Source organism: Pristis pectinata, chromosome 1, assembly GCF_009764475.1.
Source record: "Pristis pectinata isolate sPriPec2 chromosome 1, sPriPec2.1.pri, whole genome shotgun sequence".
NCBI classification, from domain to species: domain Eukaryota; kingdom Metazoa; phylum Chordata; class Chondrichthyes; order Rhinopristiformes; family Pristidae; genus Pristis; species Pristis pectinata.
The window spans coordinates 80,527,779-80,552,799 of NC_067405.1; the positions used below are offsets into that span (position 1 = coordinate 80,527,779).

The following is a 25,021-nucleotide window of genomic DNA, read 5'->3' on the forward strand; positions in this document are numbered from 1 at the left end:
TGAAAAACACTATGATGCTGGAGGAACTCAACAGACCAGGCAGCATCCGTGGAGAAAAGCAGGCAGTCAATGTTTCGGGTCAGGACCCTTCTTCAGGACTGAAGATAGGAAAAGGGGAAGCCCAATATATAGGAGGGAAAAGTAGAGCAGTGATAGGTGGACAAAAGAGGGGAGGTGGGGTGGGCAGAGCCGGGGAGTTTGTGCTTGGAATTCTCCTATCTCTGACACCTCTCTCTCCTTCCTCGATTTCCATCTCAAGAGATTACTTATCCACCGACATCTTCTACAAACCCACTGATGCCCACAACTACCTTGATTACAGCTCCTCCCACTCTGTGTCTTGCAAGGGTACTATCCTTTTTTCTCAATTTCTCTGCCTCCACTGCATCTGCTCCCATGATGAGGCTTTCTACTCCTGGACATCCGAGATGTCCAACTTCTTTTCTAACCGGGGCTTCCCCCCAGCTGTGGCCAAGAGAGCTCACACCCATATCTCTGCCATTTCCCGCACCTCGGCTCTCACCCCCACCCCTCCCAGACCCAACAGGGGTAGGGTCCCCCTTGTCCTCGCATTTCATCCCACCAGCCTACGTATCCAATGCATCATTCTCTGCCACTTCTGCCATCTTCAATGGGACCCCACTACCAAGCATATCTTCCCCTCCCCACCCCTTTCTGCCTTTCGCAGGGACTGCACTCTCCGCGACTCCCTTGTTCACTCCTTTCCCCCCCACCCCAGAAACATTCCACTGCCCCCGCCATAGGTGCAACACCTGCCCCTACACCACCTCCATCCAGGGACCCAAACAGTCCTTTCAGGTGAAACAGAGATTCACCTGCACCTCCCTTAATATCATCTACTGCATTCAGTGCTCCAAGTGTGGCCTCCTCTACATTGGTGAGACCAAACGCAGACTAGGTGACCGTTTCACAGAACACCTGTACTCTGTCCGTAACCTCGATCTGCATCTCCCCATTGCCAATCACTTCAACTCCCCCTCCCATACTATCACTGATATGTCAGTCCTTGGCATCCTCCACTGCCAGGAGAATTCCAAGCGCAAATTGGAGGAACAGCACCTTATTTTCCGTCTTGGAACCTTGCAGCTTAACAGCATGAACACCGAATTCTCCTACTTTAAGTAACCCACACCCCACCCCAACCATGCTTCTTCTTTTCTTCCCTTTCCTAGCCTCTCTCTTTTTTTTCTACCCTTTTTTTTCCCTTTGTCTCCTTACCTTTGACCCATCCCCCAGTGGATCTGCTCTCCCCTCCTCCCCTGCACCTGCCTATCACTATCTCTTACCTGCATCTACCTATCACCACCTTGTGCCCACCCTGCCTCCCCTCTTTTGTCCACCTATCACTGCTCTGCTTTTCCCTCCTATAAGTTGGGCTTCCCCTTTTCCTATCTTCAGTCCTGAAGAAGAGTTCTGACCCAAAGCGTTGACCTCCTGCTTTTCTCCATGGATGCTGCCTGGCCTGCTGAGTTCCTCCAGCATCATCATGTTTTTCATCCTGAAACAATAAACTCAACAAGCAAAATAAGAAGGAAAGATAGAAAGAAATAGAAAATGCAAAAAATGACCAAGGTGCTTTGGCCTTGCCGGCTGCATCAACATACCTTGTCCTCAGCCCTAGAGCCACAGAGTTATACAGCAGAGAAACATGCTCTTCCGCCCACAACGCCTTTGTTGACCATCAAAAACCTATCTCATTTACCAGCACTCGGTCCACAGTCTTTTATGCCTTGGCAATTCAAGAGCCTGTCCAGATAGTTTTTAAATGTTAGAGAACCTGCCTCCTCCACCTTCTCAGACAGTGCATTCCAGATTGTATCCACCAACTGGTTGAAAAAAAACGATACCTCAGATCCCTCCAGCTATTTTGTTCCTCACCTTAAACCGATGCCCTCTGGTTTTAGAACTTACCATTATAGGGAAGAATTTCTCACTACCTACCCCATCTATGCCATTCAATTTTGTATACCTTTGTCAGGTTTTCCCCTCAACCTTCTCCCTTCCAAGGAGTACAAAGCCAGCCTCTCCAGGTTCTCCTCATAACTGAAACATTCCATCCCAGGCAACATCCTGGTAAATCCCTTCTGTATCCTCTCCATTGCAATCAAGTAATTCCTATGGTGCAGCAACCAGAACTACACACAATACTCCAGATATATAAACTGATTTATAAAGCTGTACCATGACCACCCTGCTCTTACATTCTATACCACAGTGAAGGAAGGCCAGCAACCCACATTTCTTTCTCACCACCTTATTTATCTATACTATCAACTTCAGGGTTCCTTGGATTCGCGCACCAAGATCGCTCTGTTCCTGAATGCACCCTGGGGGCCGTACCATTCACGGTGTATGTCCTGATCAGGACTAAATTCCACCTGCCATTGCTCTTGCACAACTTACCAGCTGATCGATAATATTTTCTAACCTATAAAACTGCCTTCTTCTTAGCCAATTCCTTGGGGTGATGATCCTAACTGCCCTGAACTGCCGAGGCAGTTAAGAATCAATCACACTGGAATCTGGAGCAACAATCTGCTGGAGGAACTCAGCATGTCAAGCAACATCTGTGGGGGGAAAGGAGTTGTCGACGATTCGGGCTGGAACCCTGCATCAGTCCTGCAAAAGCTGGGAGCGTGATGGTGGAGGTTGTTTTTCAGACTGGAGGCCCGCGACTGTTGGTGTGCCTCAAGGGTCAGTGCTAAGCCCATTGCGATTTGTCATCTACATCAACAATTTGGAAGAAAATGTACAAGAGCTGCATTGTAAGTCTGCAGATGACACTAAAACAGGCAGTGTCCTAGACAGTGAAGATCGTTATCAAGATTTACAGCGTGATATTGATCAGATGGGAGTTTAATTCCGATAAATGCAAAGTGTTGCATTTTGGGAAGACAAATCAGGGTAGGACTTTCAGAGTGAACAGTAGAGCCCTGGAGAGTGTTGTAGAACAGAAGGACCTAGGAGTGCAAGTACATGGTTCCCTGAAAGTGGCATCGCAGGTAGACAGGGTGGTGAAGGCTTTTGGCGCACTGGCCTTCATCAGTCAGGGCACTGAGTATAGAAGTAGGGATGTTATGTTGCAGTTGTACAAGACATTTGGAATACTGTGTACAGTTTTCATCACCCTGCTATAGCAAAGATGCTGTTAAGCTGGAAAGAGTACAGAAAAGATTTACAAGCATGTTGCCAGGACTCAAGGGACTGAGTTATAGAGAGAAACTGAGCAGGCTAGAATGAGGGGTGATCTTGTAATGATGTATGAAATCATGAGGGGCACAGATAGGGTGAATGCACAGTCTTTTTCCCCAGGGTTGGGGAATCAAGAACTAGAGGCCATAGATTTAAGGTGAGAGGGGAGAGATTTATTAGGAACCTGAGGGGCAACTTTTTCACCCAGTGGATGGACTCAATATAGAATAAGCTGCAGGAGGAAGTGATTGAGGCAGGTACATTAACAGCATTGAAAAGGTACATGGATAGGAAAAGTTCACAGGGATATTGGCCAAATGCAGGCAAATGCGACTAGCTTAGATTGGCATCTTGATTGGGCTATAAGGCCTGTTTCCATGCTGTATGAATATGTAGCCTATATACTCTAAGCAACAGACAATAGAGGGTCAGGGTGAATGTTCTTAGGTTGGCAAAAGGTAGATAATAGCATTCCCCAGGGATCAGTGTTATATATTTTTTTAAAATCTATATTACCAACCTAGACTTCGAGGGTGCAAGCCACGATGACTAAGTCTTCAGTTGACACAATACTTGGCAGCATTTTGAACTGTGAAGAGGATAGTGTCTGACTGCAGTAGGATATAAACAGGCTGGTAGAATGGCCAGACACATGGCAGATGAAGTTTACTGCAGAGAAATGCAAGGTGATGCATTTTACTAGGAAGAATCAGAAGCAATATCAAATGCAGGATAAATATAGAATAAATAGGGTGCAGATGCAGAGGGACCTGGGAGCTTGTGTGTACAAATCATTGAAAGTAGCAGGGTTGGTTGAGAAGCCATATACGATTCTGGTCATTATCATTAATAGCCCAGCCTCAACTGGAGTATTGTGTTCAATTCTAATCATATTATGGCATGAGAAAGAGTTCAGAGAATATTTATAGCAGTGGTTTCCGAGATGAGCAAAGGCAATCAAAGGGATAAACTGGGGAGGCTGTGACATTTTTTGCCTTACAGAAGGCCCATGGAAGATCTGATAGTAGTATATAAAATGATGAGGGGTTCTGGACAAAGTGGAAAATGGGAGGCTGTTCCTATTGATATAGGGGTCAAGGACTAGAGGTCACAGGTATAAAACAAAAGGAAAAAAAATGAAGAGCACCATGAGAAAAACCTTTGGTTTAAAGCACAGCATTTGGTTGGAACCTGGAATGCACTGCCCGCGGATGTGGATGAGACAGGTTCTTTTGGAATTTTCAAAAGGGAACTGGATAATGGCGAGGAAAAATTTGCAAGGCTATAGGGAAAGAGCTGGTTGGTGGAACAAGAGAATTGCTCTGGTAGAGAGCTGGCACGTATACGAGGGGCTGAATGGCCTCTTTCCATGCTGTAATCATTCCATGATAAAGACCAGATTTTTTTTCCCCATTGAGAACCTACAGGACTCAAAGGGAAATGCTTGGAAAACAATTTCAGGAAAAAAAGGACTTTGGAAAGATGTGGGTTAATCAGTGAAAGGTAGTAAGAATTTGTCAAAAGTGCAAATTGCGCCTGATGAATTTCATTGAATCCTTTGATGAAACAACTGACGATTGATCAAGGTTCAAGTTGTAAATGTGGACTTTCAGACACTATTTGGCAAATTTCCACATAAAAAGCCTTTAAAATAAAGAGGAAAATGGTGGTATGGATATAAAATTGGCTGAGTGACAGGAAGCAAGAGGATGTTCAGGATGGATAGGATTTTTTCGTGACTGGGAGGTGGTTTACAGTAATATTTTCCAAAGATCAGTTTTGGGTTCATTACTCATGTATTTTACAAACTATCAGTATCACAAAACTTGGTGAAGGCTTAGATAATGGTTAGAATACTTAATAGATTGAATCGGGGAACAATGTGTACAAAAAGACTCCTAGACCTCTACCATTCATAGTACAATCCTACCCTTATTTGACCCCCAAAAATACTTTAACCTACACTTATCAGGAATAAATTCTATCTGCCATTGTCCTTAACAGCAGGTTAAAGCTGGAAATGTTATAACTTGGAAAAAGGGTGTGACTCAAGAAGTTTTCACAAGAATAAAAGGGTTTTGATAAAGTAAACGGAGAATATTCATCTGTGGCATATGGGTTAAGAATACCATCAACTGATTTGGAAAATTATTTTAAGTCAGTTATAGACAAAAATTTCATAGAAACATAGAAAAACTACAGCACAATTCAGGCCCTTTGGTCCACAAACTACAGCACAATTCAGGCCCTTTGGTCCACAAAGCCGTGCCGAACATGTCCCTACCCTAGAAATTACTAGGCTTACCCATAACCCTCTATTTTTCTCAGCTCCCTGTACCTATCCAACCGTCTCTTAAAAGACCCTATCGTATCAGCCTCCACCACCGTTGCCGGCAGCCCATTCCACGCACTCACTACTCTCTGAGTAAAAAACTTACCCCTGACATCTCCTCTATACCTATACCCCAGCACCTTAAACCTATGTCCTCTTGTGGCCACCATTTCAGCCCTGGGGAAAAGCCTCTGACTATCTACCTGATCAATACCTCTCATCATCTTATACACCTCTGTCAGGTCCCCCCTCATCCTCCATCGCTCCAAGGAGAAAAGGCCGAGTTCCCTCAACCTGCTTTCATAAGGCATGCTCTGCATTCCAGGCAGCATCCATGTAAATCTCCTCTGCACCCTTTCTATGGCTTCCACATCCTTCCTGTAGTGAGGCGACCAGAACTGAGCACAGTACTCCAAGTGGGGTCTGACCAGGGACCTATATAGCTGCAACAATACCTCTCAGCTCCCAAGTTCAATTCCCCGATTGATGAAGGACAATACACCATATGCCTTCTTAACCACAGAGTCAACCTGCACAGCCGCTTTGAGCGTCCTATGGACTCGGACCCCAAGATCCCTCTGATCCTCCACACTGCCGTCATATTTGACCTACCAAAATGAACCACTTCACACTTATCTGGGTTGAACTGCATCTACCACTTCTCAGCCCAACTTTGCATCCTATCTATGTCCCTCTGTAACCTCTGACAGCCCTCCAAACTATCCACAACACCCCCAACCTTTGTGTCATCCGCAAACTTACTAACCCACCCCTCCACTTCCTCCTGCTCTTTCAAAGAACCAGCATAGACATAATGGGTTGAATGGCCTCCCACTGTGCTGCAAAATACTGGGATTCAACGATATATCATAATCAATGCTTTGTCCTCATCTCCCCCTGCCCCCCCCCCCCCCCCCAACACCACGTGTAGAGAGGATTCAGGTGAAGCCATGTGCTGCTCCTCTAGAACCATCCTTCATTCTTACTTACTCTATCAGCCCTTGTGTCTTTTAATCAATTTTGCCATCCTCCGTAACACAAATCTTTCTTTGTTCCTATCCCTTTTGTCTGCCTCAGTACTTAAAATCTGTTAATCTTTAAATGGAAATTTAGTTATTGCCAGTTTTGATGAAAGATCAATAACATGAAATGTCAAAAGGTTACAACTTTTCAGTTGAGACTGAGAAGCCCAAGTGGTGATCTGATTGAGATCTTTAGTTCTGGACATCTTCGGTTCCAGACAAATTTAAACATAAAAGTGCAGAGTATAAGATAGTCACCACTAAACCCAATAGAAATTTAGATACAGGGGTGAAAGGAACAGAATGATGTGTTAATAAATGAGTTAGACCAAAAATGGGAGTCCCACCTATAGCATAAACAACAAAATTAGAAGATTACTCTGTCGCTGGACCTCAGTTGGGAATACAACCCTTTTGGTCCAACACCAATGCACGCACACACAATGAATAAGTAATGTGAATGGTTCATCTTTTCATCTGTAGATTTGTGGCTATATTGAATAATAGGACCTATTTAATGGGCATTGCAGTTAATTTTATTTTAGTGATAAAGTTCATAAAAAATCTGATTTAGATTTTAGAAACAAAAAATTGTTTAGATATGTATATTGGTCCATTTAATTATGAATGGTGTAGCACAACTGCAGATGTTCCATAGAGAAAGAGCAACTTCACTGAACTATTAAATAAGAAAACTCAATCCACTTGCACTTTATTTTTCAGACAGTTACTTGGTGTAATGACCTGAAAGTGTTGTTACATTATGACAGAACATAACCAGATATTAGCACTGGAAAGTCACTGAAGTGAAAGTCCTTATATAAAAAAACACTGATGGTACGTCTGTTCCACAATGCTAACTTGCACGTGATTTGGTAACCTCTAATAATTCTAGAAGTTTAGCTACACTGCTCTAGCCTAAACCATTTCAGCATTGAGTACATGATGTATGAAGAATTCCTTCCTGACATTAAGTCTTAATTTTACTTTACTATTGCATTTACTTTTGGTTATCCTGTTCAGTCTAGTTTAATTAATTAAGGATTTTAATCATTTTCTATCCCAGGATTATCTACATGTTTTGGGACCACTTATTGAATGAAGCAGAAAAAGCTGATCAGTTCACTGTTTCGATGCAGGGTGGTCTATATTTTTTCTAATCTTTCCTCCTGCTTGCATTCTCTTTATAATTGTATTCAGTCTCCTAACAAGGCTTTGAAATCAATTTTTCCTAAATACTCAATAATCTGGTACTTCCTGATTCAGCACAGTGTCCTGACACCCATGGCTAACAATTTTACTCAGAAGTATTACCTTGCTCTACAGTAACCTGAAATGGTCATTGTTGAATATATCATTACCAAATGTTCTTGATGCTAGTTTATTGTTGCATATTTCCTTCAATATACAGGACAATGCAATTTCTGTTGTCATGATCCAGCTCAGTTACTGCTTTAGATCCGATCTTTTCCCTCAATTATCTAAAACTTTGTCAAACTTAGGCCTATATCTAGATTATTTAAATCAAACACGCCCAGCACTGATGGCTCAGGCACTGCACTAAATGCATTCCTCCAGTTCACAGATGTTGCTCCAAATGCTTTGCAAAATTCACTTGAGTTACAGTAATGTCAAGGAGATTGATGCAGCAAGACCTGCTGCTCATGAAATTATGCCAATTGCAACTCAAGTAAATTGGGTGAATAAGTGGGCTGAGGATTGGCAAGTGATGTTCAATTAAGTGCAAAGTGTTGTTTTTTGGGAAGCCAAACAAGGGTAGGACTTGGTTGGGCCCTGGGGAATGTTGTGGAACAGGGGGACCTCGGAGTACAAGCATACAGTGGCATGCAAAAGTTTGGGCACCCCGGTCAAAATGTCTGTTACTGTGAATAGCTAAGCGAGTAAAAGATGACCTGATTTCCAAAAGGAATAAAGTTAAAGATGACTTATTTCTTTAATTTTAAGAAAGATTACTTTTTTTTCATTTCCATCTTTACAGTTTCAAAATAACAAAAAAAGGAAAATGCCGAAGCAAAAGTTTGGGCACCCTGCATGGTCAGTAACACCCCCTTTGACAAGTATCACAGCTTGTAAACGCTTTCTGTAGCCAGCTAAGTCTTTCAATTCTTGTTTGGGGGATTTTCACCCATTCTTCCTTGCAAAAGGCTTCTAGTTCTGTGAGATTCTTGGGCCATTTTGCACGCACTATCCACAGATTTTTGATGACGTTCAGCTCAGGGGACTGTGAGGGCCATGGCAAAACCTTCAGCTTGTGCCTCTTGAGGTAGTCCATTGTGGATTTTGAGGTGTGTTTAGGATCGTTATCCTGTTGTAGAAGCCATCCTCTTTTCATCTTCAGCTTTTTTTTTCCCCCACAGACAGTGTGATGTTTGCTTTCAGAATTAGCTGGTATTTAATTGAATTCATTCTTCCCTCTACCAGCGAAATGTTCCCCATGCCACTGGCTGCAACACAAGCGCAAAACATGATCGCTCCACCCCCGTGCTTAACAGTTGAAGAGATATTCTTTTCATGAAATTCTGTACCTTTTTCTCCAAACATATCTTTTGCTCATTGTGGCCAAAAGTTCTATTTTAACTTCATCAGTCCACAGGATTTGTTTCCAAAATGCGTCAGGCTTGTTTAGATGTTCCTTTGCAAACTTGTGACGCTGAATTTTGTGGTGAGGACGCAGGAAAGGTTTTCTTCTGATAACTCTTCCATGAAGGTCATATTTGTGCAGGTGTTGCTGCACAGTAGAACAGTGCACCACCACTCCAGAGTCTGCTAAATCTTCATGAAGGTCTTTTGCAGTCAAACAGGGGTTTTGATTTGCCTTTCTAGCAATCCTATGAGCAGTTCTCTCAGAAAGTTTTCTTGGTCTTCCACAACTCAATTTGACCTTCACCGTTCCTGTTAACTGCCATTTCTTAATTACATTACAAACTGAGGAAAGGACTACCTGAAAATGCTTTGCTATCTTCTTATAGCCTTCTCCTGCTTTGTGGGCATCATTTATATAAATTTTCAGAGTACTAGGCAGCTGCTTAGAGAAGCCCATGGCTGCTGATTGTTGGGACAAAGTTTGGGGAGTCAGGGTATTTATAAAGCTTTGAAATTTGCATCACCTGGCCTTTCCTATCGATGACTGTGAACAAGCCATAGCCCTAACAAGCTAATGAAGGTCTGAGATCTTGATAAAAGTTATGAGTGCTCAAATCTCTTGGGGTGCCCAAACTTTTGCATGGTGCTCCTTTCCTTTTTTCACTCTAAAATTGTACAAAACAAAATAATAAACTAATCTTGTTTAAAATGTTGAAAGAACGTTTCATCTTTAACTTTATGACTTTTGGAGATCAGTTCATCTTCTGCTCACTTAACTATTCACAGTAACAGAAATTTTGACCAGGGTGCCCAAACTTTTGCATGCCACTGTATAGTTCACTGAAAGCAGTGTCACAGGTAGACAAGGTGCTAAAGACAGTGTTTAGCATGCTGGCCTTCATCGGTCAAGGCATTTGTATAGGAGTTGGACGTTATGTTGCAATTGCACAAGATGTCGGTAAGACTGCACTTGGAGTATCGTGTAGTTTTGGTCATCTTGTTAAAGGGAGGCATCATTAACTGGAAAGAGTGCAGAGAAGATTTACGAGAACGCTGCCAGGACTCGAGGGTCTGAGTTATAGGGGGATGTTGGGCAGGCGAGGAATTTATATCTTGGAACATAGAAGAGTAAAGGGTGTCCTCAGAGTTGGTATAAGACCATGAGGGTATAGATAGGATGAACACAGTCTTTTTTCCCCAGGAATGGGAACTAAAAACTAGAGGACATAGGTTTACAAGGCGAGAGGTGAAAGATTGAAGGGGACATGAGAGGCAACTTCACACACAAGATGGTGCGTATACAGAATGAGCTTCCAGACAAAGTGGTTGAGGCAGGTATAATAACAACATGTGGTTAAGTACATGGACAGGAGGAGTTAGAGGGATATGGGCCAAACATGGGCAAAATAGGACCAGCTTGGCGAGCACCTTGGTTTGCATGGATAAGTTGGGCTGAAGGGCTGTCTCTATGCTGTTTGACTACGACTCTAATGAACTCCCAAGTTACGTACAGCTCTTATATATGGACAATGCTTGGGAGACCGTGGAAATGGATTTGTCAGCGTGCTTCAGGGATCTTCTGCTGTGTGGGAACTCAGTTTTGTCGCCATATTTCTGACTTGCAAAACTGTTCAGTTACGAACAGTTCTCTGGAAATGGAACCTGAGGATGATATGTAATTGGAATCATTCCATGCCAAATAGAGATGATTTATAAAACAACTGATTGACAGCACTATCCGATAGCATCCCATCAGTACTGTCCCGACTCAGTAACGTCAACCCAGATTTGTCCTCAAGTCTCTGCATGGGACAAATTCCCAACTTCCGAATTGAGACCCACAGTGTCGCCCAATGAACACCTTGGCCGATACTCTATTTTCATTCCTGCACTTGCATGATTTTTAAAATGCCGCTACTTTGATTCAGATGGAGATGCCCTCCAGGACTAATTAATATGTCCTATGCACAAAGTTTATTAGGACTTTTGCAGAACCACTGAAAGCAATTTACATGAACAAACCAGTGGAGATGTTTTGGAGGGTCATTTGTATTACCAGGGAGGAGGTACTTGCAGCCTTACAGCACATTAAGGTGGATCGAGTGCACCCTAGGACTGTGGGAAGCTGGAGAAGTTGTGGAGCCCTTGCAGATTTTTGCTTCATCGTTAGTCACTGGTGAAGATCCCGAGACTGGAAGGTGGCTATGTTGTCCTGTTGTTTAGAAAGGTAGCAAGGACAAGACAGGGAACTACAGGCCAGTCAGCCTGATGTGGAGAGTTACTGGAGGGAAATCTGAGGACAGGATAATACAGCTTTGGATAAACAGTCTGATTAGGAGGAGTCCGCATGGCTTTGTGTGTGGAATGTTCTGCTTGATGAACCTTTGAGTTTTTTTTGAAGAGGTAAACAAAAAAATGTAGATGAGAGTAGCAGTGGATGTTGTCTATTTGGACTTTACAAGGCCTTCGACAAGGTCCCCGCATGGTAGGCTGGTCTGGAAGGTTAAGTTCCATGGAATCCAGGGAGAGTTAGTTAGATGGATTCAAAATTGGCTCAGAGGTAGGAAGCAGAGGGTGGTGGTTGAAGGTTGTTTCTCAGAATGGAGGCCAGTGACTAGTGGTGTGCTGCAGGGATCAGTGTTGGGACCCTTTTATTTGTTATTTATATAAAATGATTTGGAATGCGAATGCACAAGGCTTGATCAGTAAGTTTATGGATGACATGAAATTAGGAGGTGTTGTTGATAGTGAAGGTTATCGTAGAGTACAGGGGGATCAAGATCAGTTAGGGTAGTGGGCCAAGGAGTGGCAAATGGATTTCAATACAGATGAGTGTGAGAGGCACTAGGGAGTGTAATGGAATAGAGGGACCTAGAAGTACAAGTGCCTACTTCATTGAAAGCAGCGTCACAAGTAGACAGGGTGGTGAAAAAGGCATTTAGCATGTTGGCCTTCATCAGTCAGGGCACTAAGTATAGGAATTGGAACATTATGTTGCAGTTGTATAAGTCAGTGAGGCTATGTACAGTTTTGGTCACCCTGTTTTAGGAAAGACGTGGTTAATCTGGAAAGAGTGCAGAAAAGATTTACGAGCAAGTTGCCAGGACTAGAGGACCTGAGTTACAGGGAGAGGTCAGCCAGGCTAGGTCTTTATTCCTCGGGCGTAGGAGAATGAGGGGTGATCTTATAAAGTTTTATAAAATCATAAGGTGAATGGAAGCAGTCTTTTTCCCCAGGATAGGGGAGTCCAAAACTAGGGAGCATAGATTTAGCATGAGAGGGGAAAGACTTAAAAGGGACCCGAGGGGCAACTTTTTACACAGAGGGTGGCGAGTAAATGGAACAAGCTGCCAGAGGAAGTGGTTGAGGCAGGTACAATAGTATCATTTAAGCAGCATTTGGATAGGTACATGCAGGGGTGGGGCTTAGAGGGATATGGGCTGAACGCAGGAAATTAGGACTAGCTGGGTGGGCACTCTGGTCAGCATGGATTCGTTGGGCTGAAGGGCCTGTATCTGTGCTGTATTGCTCTATGATTCTATGATTTAGTCAACCAGATTTCACTTTCAGTTACACTGCTAGCAAATTTAAATGCAAATGATGTGAACTCATCACAATAAAAAGTACAGTAACACACACAAGTGCTAGAGGAACTCAGCAGGTCAGGCAGCATCTATGGAGGGAAATAAACAGTCAATGCTTCAGGTTGAAATCCTTCATCAGGACGGATAAATAAGTAACTGAACTTAAATAATAACTATTAATAATAAAAATAAATAACTGAACAAATAAAAACTATTGCATTTTCTGAAATCAAACAAATAAGATCTGTGAGGAGAAAAAAAGACGACATCAACACTTAGGCGGGAACCATAATTAGAACTGGAATTCACTGCAGACAGAAAGCATTTCAAAATAAAGGTGCAGCATACATACCAGATTGACCTGAACGTCACTTTGCACTTGTTTTGTGTTAGCATTTTTTCCTTTCACCTTGTTTTTTATTTAAATGTTGTCCCCATCTGACATTAATTCCAGTCACAAATTTCAGATTAGATGATATAATTTGTCTGATGTTATGTGTGAAGACCAGCATTTCCTGAACTTCAAGCAGCATAAATGTATTGCTGAACTTTCAATGAAACAAGTTGACAGATTTTTCCCCAACTACTGGAGAACAACTAAGCCACTGAGCAAAATTTAGAAAACAGTTACTAATGCTGCTATGATTGTTTGTGGTTCATGCTGCCAAATTTATTAACCGTGTTGTGATTTCCATATCAATTAAACTTCACAGTATTTGTACATAAAGAAAGAAGTGCCTGGCAAGCAACCAGCTAGTGAACAGGCTAATTAATAAATAATTGTGTAAAGGGGCCCCCAGGAAAGAGTTACCATAGAATGATAACATTTTACATTAAATTCAAAAGTCATGTAGCTTGATATGAAACCAGTTTCCAAGCTAAACAAAGAAAACAAAGAAGTGGGGCGGATGGACTATGGCACATGGGGAAACTACATTAAAGAAATCAGTGCACAGGCAATGGCTATTTTAGAATAGGATTTGCAATGAATATACATTTCTTCAAGGCAAAAAGATAAGTTTTACATGTTTTAGAGGAAAAATTAAAGGCCATATTAAATGCAAGGAAAAGGCTTATAAAGCTTGCCAGAAAAGCCAGTAATCCTGGCTGAGTCTGAGAATCCAAAGGATAACCAAAAAACTTGATAAAAGGGAAAGCAGAATTAGAGCAAACCACCTGCAAGAAAAATAAAAATAGATTAAGGAAAGACTAATGAGAGCCAATGTGGGCCCCTATAGAGACAGATGGGATAATTTAGATGGAGAATAAGGAAATGATAGAATTAAACAAATGTTACATTATTATGTGAGGTTTTTGTGCCTTCCTAAACATCAGAGAACCAAAAGGTCCAGTGGAAATGAGGAAATAAACTAGCATTAGTAGAAAAACATTACTAAATAAGTTAATAAGCATGAAAACTAATTAGTCCCAAGGACCTGATGATCTATATCCCAGAGTTTAGAATTAAGTTAATAAGCATGAAAACTGATTAATCCCAAGGACCTGATGAACATCTCAGAGTTTCGAAAGAGGTGGCAATAGGGAAAGTGGATGCTCTGGTTGTCACCCTCCAAAATTCTACTGATTCTGCAACCATCCCTGTGGAATGAAGGATGGCGAATGTGACCCTCCTATTTAAGGGGGTAAAAAGAAAAGTGGGAACATCCAATCTGTTGGCCTGACATTGGTAGTTGGGAAAATGCTGGAATCTATAAACAGAGGATGTGACATCAAAATATTTAGAAAATAACACTGAGTCAGCGACGACTTAATGTTTGGCTATCCAGTTGCAGTACTTTGAGAATGTATCTAGTAGCATAGGTGACATGGATTTAGATTTTCAGAGGGCTTTCCATTAGCTTCAATATGGGGCTATTGAACAAGGTTACAGCAGATGGAAGTGGGGTAATATAGGAGCAGGACTGAGTGTTAGCAAATAGAAAACAGTAGGAATAAGTGGGTCCTTGTCAGATCAATCCACTGCAGCTACTGGGGTACCACAAATATCTGTGCTTGGGGCCCTGACTATTCAAAATTTGGCTGTGTGGACTAAATGTAACACTTCCAAGTTTGTTGATGGCATGAAACCAACAAGGAATGTGAATGGCAATGAGGATGCAAAGAGGATTCAAGAGGTCACAGACAAGCTGAGCGAATAGGTGTAAACAGAAAAGGAGTACAACGTGAAAAATTGAGGCTATCCGCTTTGGTAGAAAAAAGTAATGCTGAGTATTTTTTTAAAATGGAGATACTGGGAAATCTTGATGCCCAAAGGCAGTGATGCTCCTATACATTGATTCATTCAGCATGGAAAAAGGCCCTTCGGCCCAATGTCCATGCCGACCGTGGTCCCACAAAGCTAGTCCCATTTGCCCACATTTGGCTTGTATCCCTCTAAACCCCTCCTAACCATGTACTTATTCAAATATCTTTTAAATGTTGTTATTGTACCTTCCTCAACCACTTCCTCTAGCAGATCATTCCATACTGTATATGCACCATCCTCTGCATGAAGAAGTTGCCCCTTAAGTCCCATTTAAATCATTCACCTCTCACCTTAAGCCTACACCCTATAGTTTTTAGTTCCACACCACAGGGTAAAAGACGATGTGCATTCACCCTAACTATACCTTTCATGATTTTATACACCTCTATAAGGTCACCTCACCCCCCCTCCCCCCACCAACCTCCTATATTCCAAGGAACAAAGTCCTACCTGTCCAACCTCTCCTTATTGCTCAGGACCTTAAGTCCTGGCGGCATCCTCGTAAATCTTCTCTGCACTCTTTCCAGTTTAATGATGCTTTTCCCACAACAGGGCAACCAAAACTGTACACAATACTCCAAGTGTGGTTGCACCAATGCCTTGTACACAAGCTAATATGCAGATACAGTAGGAAATTAGGTTGGAAGACAAATGTTGGCTTTTATTGCTATAGGATTTGAATACAAGGGTCGGGGCATCTTACTAGAAGTTTACACCTGGAGTACTGCATATAATTTTTGTTTCTTTACCTAAAGACAGAGGGAAAGCAGCAAAGGTTCACCACACTGACTTCTGGGATGGCAGGTCTGTCACATAAGAAGATTGAGGAGACTAGATATTCTAGAGTTTAAGAATAATGAAAGCAACCTCACTGACGCTCAAAATACTTTGAGGGATCGACAGGATGGAAGCAGAGAGAACATTTCAGCTGGCTAAGGAATTAGAATTAGCTTTAAATGTCTCAAAATGCAGGTAGACCATTTCAGACTTAAATGAGAAATTTCTTCAGAGGGCAGTGGATCTTTGGCAGCATCTACCCAAGAGGGCAGTGGAAGTCTTTTTATAGAGTCATCCAGCAACCAAGCAGGCCAACTGAGACTGCACCAACTATCAAGTACCCATTTACATTAATCCTACATCAACCTATTTTATTCTGCTCACTCTTTAACTCCCATCAGATTCTACCACTCACCTACACACCAGAGGCAATTTACAATGGCCAATTAACCGATTAACTTGCATGCCTTTAGGACGTGGGAGAAAACCAGAGTACCTAGGGAGGAAACCCATGTGGTCACAGGGAGAATCTGCAAACTCCACAAAGACAGCACCCAAGGTCAGGATCGAACCCAGACTGCTAGAACTGGTAGCAGTTCTTCTAGCTGTGCCACTCTGGCCCCTTGGATAGATAGTGCATTCATGAACAGAGTGATAGATTACTGGATATTAGAGTGGTTAAGGTTTATGGGGAAACAAGAGCAAAATGGTGTTACAGTAGAAGATCAGCTATGATTTCCTTGAATGGCAGACTCAAAAGGGGCAAGTGGCCTACTTCTGCTCCTACTTTGTGCTCCCAAACCTTACATTTGCTAAGTAACATGTCTGTAATGATGTTTGAAAAAAAATGACAACTGAGCATTCCCGTTATATAAGCAAACACTGAGGTATTCTCACCGGGTTTATTGAACATTTGTATAAATGTACGTATGCTAAGAACTATGGGTAAAATAAGAAAATGCATCAAATTGCTTCTCCCAAACATTAGCAGTAGCAATGTGAAATTGTTTTGAATAGTTTGTAATCAGTAGCTTTAAACTCATGTGACCAGCATGTTTTTCTACACATGGATTATTCTGATGATCCAAGAGCACAAAATGGAAGTGTAATTTGTGGTGAAGATAATGGAATTGTCAAGATGCATTGCACTCCACCCACCAAGCAACATGTCTACATGTGCAGATTTTTACATTTAAAGTGCAGCTCCACAATCAAGAACAATTTGTTTCAACAGTAGAAGCCGACACAAGTTTGCACCACTTAAATACCAAGCAGATCCAAATGATCACCTAAGTGTTTTCCAAAGCCAGTTTGAAACTAGAATTACATGGTGGGAAGATTAAAAAGTGCAAAACAAAGGGGGCCTCACATTGTTCTCCAAGATCCAGGTCCTGATTCTTGATTTATATGGTTAAATATTTATCATAGAATCATAGAACAGTACAGCACAATACAGGCCCTTCGGCCCACAATATTGTGCTGACCTTTAAACCTCGCCTAAGACTATCTAACCCCTTCCTCCCACATATCCCTCTATTTTAAATTCCTCCATATGCTTATCTAGCAATCTCTTGAACTTGACTAATGTACTTGCCTCCACCATCACGCCAGGCAGTGCATTCCATGCCCCAACCACTCTCTGGGTAAAAAAAACCTCCCTCTGATATCTCCCTTGAACATCCCACCCATTACTTTAAAGCCATGCCCCCTTGTATTGAGCATTGGTGCCCTGGGAAAGAGGCGCTGGCTGTCTACTCTATCTATTCCTCTTAATATTTTGTACACCTCTATCATGTCTCCCCTCATTCTCCTCCTCCTCCTCTCCAAAAAGTAAAGCCCTAGCTCCTTTAGTCTCTCCTCATAATGCATACTCTCCAAACCAGGCAGCATCCTGGTAAATCTCCTCTACACCCTTTCCAATGCTTCCACATCCTTCCTATAATGAGGCGACCAGAACTGGACACAGTACTCCAAGTGTGGTCTAACCAGAGTTTTGTAGAGCTGCATCATTACCTCGTAGCTCCTAAACTTGACCCCACGACTTATGAATGCTATGAATAACCACCCTATCCACCTGTGAAGCAACTTTCAGGGATCTGTGGATATGAACCCCCAGATTCCTCTGCTCCTTCACACTACCCAGAATCCTGCTATTAACTTTGTACTCTGCCTTGGAGTTAGTCCTTCCAAAGTGTACCACCTCACACTTCTCCAGATTGAACTCCATCTGCCACTTCTCAGCCCAGCTCTGCATCCTATCAATATCCCTCTGCAATCTTCGACAATTCTCCACACTATCCACAACACCAACAACCTTTGTGTCATCTGCAAACTTGCCAAGCCATCCTTTGACCCCCTCATCCAAGTCATTAATAAAAATCATGAAAAGCAGAGGTCCCAGAACCAATCCATGTGGGCCACCACTAGTCACAGCCCTCTAATCTGAATGCACTCCCTCCACCACAACCCTCTGCTTTCTACAGGCAAGCCAATTCTGAATCCACACGGCCAAGCCTCCCTGGATCCCATGCCCTCTGACCTTCTGAAGAAGCCTACCATGCGGAACCTTGTCAAATGCCTTACTAAAATCCATGTAGACCACATCTACTGCACTACCCTCATCAATCTGCCTGGTCACCTCCTCAAAGAACCCTACCAGGCTTGTGAGACATGATTTTCCCTTCACAAAGCCATGCTGGCTGTCCCTGATCAGATCATGATTCTCTAAATGCCCATAGATCCTATCTCTAAGAATCCTTTCCAACAGCTTGCCCACCACAGAAGTAAGGCTCACTGGTCTGTAATTCCCTGGACTATCCTTACTACCTTTTTTGAATAAGGGTCAACATTTGCCACCCTCCAATCCTCCGGTACCATTCCTGTGGACAACAAGGACTCAAAGATCCTAGCCAATGGTTCAGCAATCTCCTCCCTTGCCTCGCGGAGCAGCCTGGGGAATATTCCATCAGGCCCCGGGGACTTATCTGTCCTAATATTTTCTAACAGCTCCAACACATCCTCTCTTGATATCTACATGCTCTAGAACATTAACCTTACCAACATTGTCCTCAGCATCATCAAGGCCCCTCTCCTTGGTGAATACTGAAGAGAAATATTCATTGAGGACCTCATCCATTTCCACAGCTTCCAGGCACATCTTCCCACCTTTGTCTCTAATCAGTCCTACCTTTACTCATCATCCTTCTGCTCTTCACATAAGTGAAAAAAGCCTTGGGATTTTCCTTAACTCTACTCGCCAAGGCCTTTTCATGTCCCCTTCTTGCTCTCCTCAGCCCCTTCTTAAGTTCCTTCCTTGCTACCCTATAATCCTCATGAGCCCTGTCTGATCCTTGCTGCCTACACCTTATTTATGCTGCCTTCTTCATCCTAACTAGATGTTCCACCTCTCTTGTCACCCATGGTTCCTTCACCCTGCCATTCTTTCTCTGCCTCACAGAGACAAATTTATCCCTAACATCCTGCAAGAGATCCCTGAACATCAACCACATCTTCACAGTACATTTCCCTTCAAAAATGTCATCCCAATTTACACTCCCAAGTTCTAGCCTTATAGCCTCATAATTTGCCCTTCCCCAATCACATATCTTCCTGTCCTCTTTGCTCCTATCCTTGTCCATGACAATGCTAAAGGTTATGGAGCTGTGGTCACTGTCCCCCAAATGCTCACCCACTGAGAGATGTCACCTGACCTGGTTCATTACCTAATACTAGATCTAATGCGGCATTCCCTCTAGTCAGCCTGTCAACATACTGTGACAGGAATCTGTCCTGGACACACTTAAACTCTGCCCTGTCTAAACCTTTGGTACTAAGCAGGTGCCAATCAATATTTGGGAAGTTGAAGTCTCCCATGATAACAACCCTGTTATTCTTGCACCTTTCCAAAATCTGCCTCCCAATTTGCTGCTCAGTATCCTTGCTGCTACCAGGGGATCTATAGAAAACTTCCAGTAGAGTAACTGCTCCTTTCTTGTTCCTAACTTCCACCCATACTGACTCTAGAGAGGATCCATCTACATTATCCACCCTTTCTGTAGCTGTAATAGTATCCCTGACCAGTAACGCCACCCCTCCTCCTCCTCTTCTCCCACCTCCCCCAATCTCTTTTAAAACAATGAAATCCAGGAATATTCAGTATCCATTCCTGCCCTGGTGACAGCCAAGTCTCTGCAAGAGCCACAATATCATAGTTCCATTATTGATCCAAGCTCTCAATTCATCACCTTTATTCCTGATACTTCTTGCATTTAAGTAAATGCACTTTAGCCCATCCACCCTTCTACTTTTATACCCTATACTCTGCTTCTCCTTCCTCAAAGCCTCTCTACATGTTAGATCTGACTTTATTCCATGCACTTCTTCCACTGACCTATCCCTCTGGTTCCCATCCCCCTTGCAAACTAGTTTAAACCCTCCTAAACCACACTAGCAAACCTGCCTGCAAGGATATTGGTCCCCTTTGAGTTCAGGTGTAACCCATCCACACTGTACAGGTCCCACCTTCCCCAGAAGAGATCCCACTGATCCAAAAATCTCAAACTTTGCCCCCTGCACCAACTCATCAGCCACACATTCATCTGCCATCTCCTCCTATTCCTACCTTCACCATCATGTGGCACTGGCAGCAATCCTGAGATTGCTACCCTTGAGGTCCTGTTCTTCAGCCTTCTGCCTATTTCTCTAAACTCCCTTTTCAGGACCTCATCCTCCTTCCTATGTTGTTGGTACCAATATGTACCATGACTTCTGGCTGCATTCCTTCCCGCTCAAGAATGCTGTGGACCCAATTGGAGACATCCTACACCCTGGCACCTGGGAAGCAACATACCATTCGGGATTCTCACTCACTTCCACAGAACCTCCTGTCTGTTCCCCTGACTATCGAGTCCCCTATCACTATTGCCCTCTTCTTCTCCTCCCTTCCCTTCTGAGCAGCAGGACCAGTCTCAGTGCCAGAGACCTGGCTTCTGCCACTTGATCCCTGATGTATTCCCAAATCAGCTCCAATCTCTCATTTCTTCCCGACTTCAAAGCAACAGGCCCCATTCTGTGGCTGCAAAAGAGATTCCAGGATGGCATGTTGCTTCCCTGGTGCCAGGGTTGAGAATGTCTCTGAGGGGTTGCACAACATTTTCAAGGGTGAGGGTGAGCAGCCGGAAGTCATTGTGCATGTGGACACAAATGACATAGGTAGAAGGGATGAGACCCTGCAGGGTGAATATAGGAAGTTAGGAAAGGTTAAAAAACAGGAGCTTGAGGGCAGTAATCTCTGGATGACTCCTAGTGCTACGTGCTAGTGAGGGCAAGGATAGCAGATAGCGTGGCTGGAGAGTTGGTGCAGGGATTCAGATTTGTGGACCATTTGGATCTCTTCTGGGACAGATGTGACCTGTACAAAAGGAATGGGTTGCACACAAACTGGATATCCTGGTGGGCAGATTTGCTAGTACTACTAGGGTGGGTTTAAACTAAATTGGCGGGAGGTGGGATCCAAAGCAGCAGTGAGGTAGATGGGAGGCTGGAAGTTGATACAGATTTGAATGGGGACCAAAGCACCAGGTCAGAAAGTGGAGGGATTGAGGGGAAAGTATATGTCATGACCAGTAACTTTGTAAGGAAAGACAGGCAAGGTAATACATGCAATAGGACAGAAGGGTTGAAGTGTGTTTATTTTAATGCAAGGAGTATTAAGGGTAAGACAGATGAATTTAGAGCCTGGATCAATATATGGAATTATAATGTTATGGCCATTACAGAGACTGGGTTGAGATGGGGACAGCACTGGCTGCTTAATGTTCCAGGGTTTTGATGTTTTAGAAAAGATTGAAAGGGAGGTGTTGCATAACTAATCAGGGACAATATCACAGCTGCACTCAGAGGGGACATAATGGAGGGCTCATCCACCGAGTCTATATGGGTAGAACTCAAAAATAAGAAAGGTGCAATCATGATGGGATTATACTATAGATCCCCCCAATAACTACCGGGACATTAAGGAACAGATACGCAGACAGATTAGGGAAAGATGCAAAAACAACAGTTGTCATGGTGGATGACTTCAACTTCCTAAATATAGACTGGGACTTCCTTAATGCAAGAGGGTTAGATGGGGTAGAATTTATTAGGTGGGTTTCTTTAATCAGTATGTAGATAGCCCAACTAGAGGAGGGGCCATACTGGACCTAGCGTTGGGATATTAGCCTGGTCAGGTGACTGACCTTTCAGTGGGGGAACGTTTAGGAAATAGTGATGACAACTCCCTAAGTTTTAAGATAGCAATAAATAAGGCAAAGTATGGACAATTGTGGAGAAGTATTAATTTAAGGGAGGGCAAATTATGAGTTTAGGCAGGAACTAGGGAGAGTTAATTGAGAATAGTCCAATCTGACATGTGGAAGGTGCTTAAAGACCAACTGCACAGAGTACAGGACAGGTATGTTCCAGTAAGGAAGGAAGGACAAGGATGGCAAGGTAAGAGAACCTTGGATTACGAGAGAGGTTGTGAATTTAGTCAAGAAGGAAAAGGAAGCTTATGCAAGGTTGAGGAAGCTGAAATTGAACAGGAACCTTGAGGATTATAAAGAAGCCAGAAAAGAACTCAAGAAGGGAATGAGAGCCAGGAGGGGCCATGAAAAGGCCTTGGCAGGTAGGATTAAGGGGAATCCTTAATCCTGATGAGATGTACCCCTCATTGAGAGAGGCAAGAGTTGAGATCACTGGGAGCTTCACCAACATCTGTGTCCTCTCTAACCACGTGAGGTTTTAGAGGACTGACAAGCAGCTAATATTGCTCCTTCATTCAAGGGAAATAGGGATAATCTTGGAAATTATAGACCAGCAAATCTCACATCAGTGAGAGGGAAGCTATTGGAGAGGATTCTTAAGGATAGGATCTATGAGCATTTGGAAAGCATGGCCCAATTAGGGACAATCAGCAAGGCTTTGTAAAGGGCAGGTCATGTCCCAGTAACTTGACTGAGTTTTGAGAGGAGGTGATCGATGAAGATAGAGCAGTGGATGTTGTCTACCTGGATTTTAGTGAGGCTTTCAACACAGGACCTCATGGTAGGCTCATCCAGAAGATTATGATGCAAGGGGTCCATGGTGACTTGGCTGCTTAGATTCAGAATTGGCTTGCCCATAGAAGACAGAAGGTAGAGATCGATGGGTCTTCTTTTACTCTAGTTGAAGGTCCATGACTAGTGGTGTTCCACATGGATCCACACTGGGACCTCTTTTGCTTTTTGATATATATATATATATATATATATATATATATATATATATATATATGAATGACTTGGATAAAAATGTGGATCAGTGAGTTAGTAAGTTTGCTGATGACACAAAGATTGGTGGTGCTGTGGATTGTGCAGAAGATTGCCAAAGGATACAGCAGGATCTAGATCAATTGCAGATATGGGCAGAGAAATGGCAGATGGGGTTTAAGCCGGCCAAGTGAGAGATATTACACTTTGGGAGATCAAATGTAAAGGGAAAGTACAGAGTTAATGGCAAGACCCTTAACAGTGTTGAAATACACAGAGATCTTGGGGTCCAAGTCCATAGCTTGCTGAAAGCGGCCACACAATTTGATAGGTTGTAAAGAAGACATATGGCAAGCTGGCCTTTATTAGGGCACTGAGTTCAAGAGTCAGGAAGTTCTGTTGTAGCTTTATAAAACTCTGGTTAGGCCACATCTGGAGTATTGCATTCAATTCTGGTCACCTCATTATAGGAAGGATATGGAGGTTTTGGAGAGGGTGCAGAAGAGGTTTACCAGGATGCTGCCTGGATTAGAGGATGAGTACTATAAGGAGAGGTTGGCAAACTTGGTTCACTCCAGAAAACCTCTGGAGCAGCAGAGAATGGACGGAGATCTGATAGAAGTTTATAAAATTACGAAAGGCATAGATAGTTAGTATCTTATTCCCCAGGGTCAAAATATCTAATATTAGAGGGCATGCATTTAAGATGAGAGGGGGAAAGTTCAAAGGAGATGTGCAGGGCAAGTTTTTTTTACCCCCCTCAGGATTCAGAATTGGCTCGCCCATAGAAGATAGAGGGTGGTGATAGATGGAGTGTATTCTGCCTCCGAGGTCAGTGACCAGTGGTGTTCCGCAGGGATCTGTTCTGGGACCCCTGCTCTCTGTAATTTTTATAAATGACTTGGATGAGGATGTGGAAGGGCGGGTTAGTAAGTTTGCTGATGATAGGTTGGTGGTGTTATGGATAGTGCAGAAGGTTGCTGTAGATTTCAACATGACATTGATAGGATGCAGACCTGGGCTGAGAAGTGGCAGATGGAGTTCAACCCAGAAAAGTGTGAAGTGATACACTTTGGAAGATCAAATTTGAAGGCAGAATAAAAGGTTAATAGCAGGACTCTTAGCAGTGTGGAGGAACAAAGGGATCTTGGGGTCCACGTCCATAGATCCCTCAAGGTTGCCATGCAGGTCGATAGGGTTGTTAAGAAGGCACATGGTGTGTTGGCCTTCATTAGTCAAGGTACTGAGCTCAAGAGCTGCAAGGTAATGTTGCAGCTCTTTAGAACTCCGGTTAGACCACACTTGGAGTATTGTGTTCAGTTCTGGTCACCTCATTGTAGGAAGGATGTGGAAGCTGTAGAGAGGGTGCAGAGGAGATTTACCAGATGCTGCATGGATTGGAGAGTATGTGAGGATAGGTTGAGTGAACTAGGGCTTTTCTCTTTGGAGTGGAAGAGGATAGGAGGTGACTTGATAGAGGTGTACAAAATAAGAGGCATCGATCGAGTGGACAGTCAGACCTTTTCCCCAGGGCGAAAATGGCTAAGACAAGGGGCCATAATTTTTAAGGTGATTGGAGGAAGGTATAAGGGGGATGTCAGAGGTGTGTTTTTTTTAAAAACACAGTGTGTGGTGGATGCGTGGAATGCACTCTCAGCAGAGGTTGTGGGGGCACATACAATAGGGACATTTAAGGGACTCTTAGATAACCCTCCATTTTTCTATCATTCATATGGCTATGTGGAGGGAATGGTTAGATTGATCTTAGAGTAGGTTAAAGGGTCTGTACAACATCATGGTCCGAAGGGCCTGTATTGTGCTGTAATGCTCTATGTTCTATAAAAAGCAGAGTGGTGAGTGCCCAGAATGCACTACATGGTGGTGGTGGAGGCTGATAAGATTGTGTTCAAAAGGCTCTTAGGATAGGCACATGA

General features: G+C 43.1%; 1 protein-coding gene across 5 annotated transcripts in view; it reads right to left on the minus strand.

Moving 5' to 3' along the window:
- The window catches only part of LOC127570566 (KAT8 regulatory NSL complex subunit 1-like protein), a 107,853-nt gene that overhangs the window by 74,788 nt on the left and 8,044 nt on the right, over positions 1 to 25,021 (minus strand). The window lies entirely within an intron of this gene.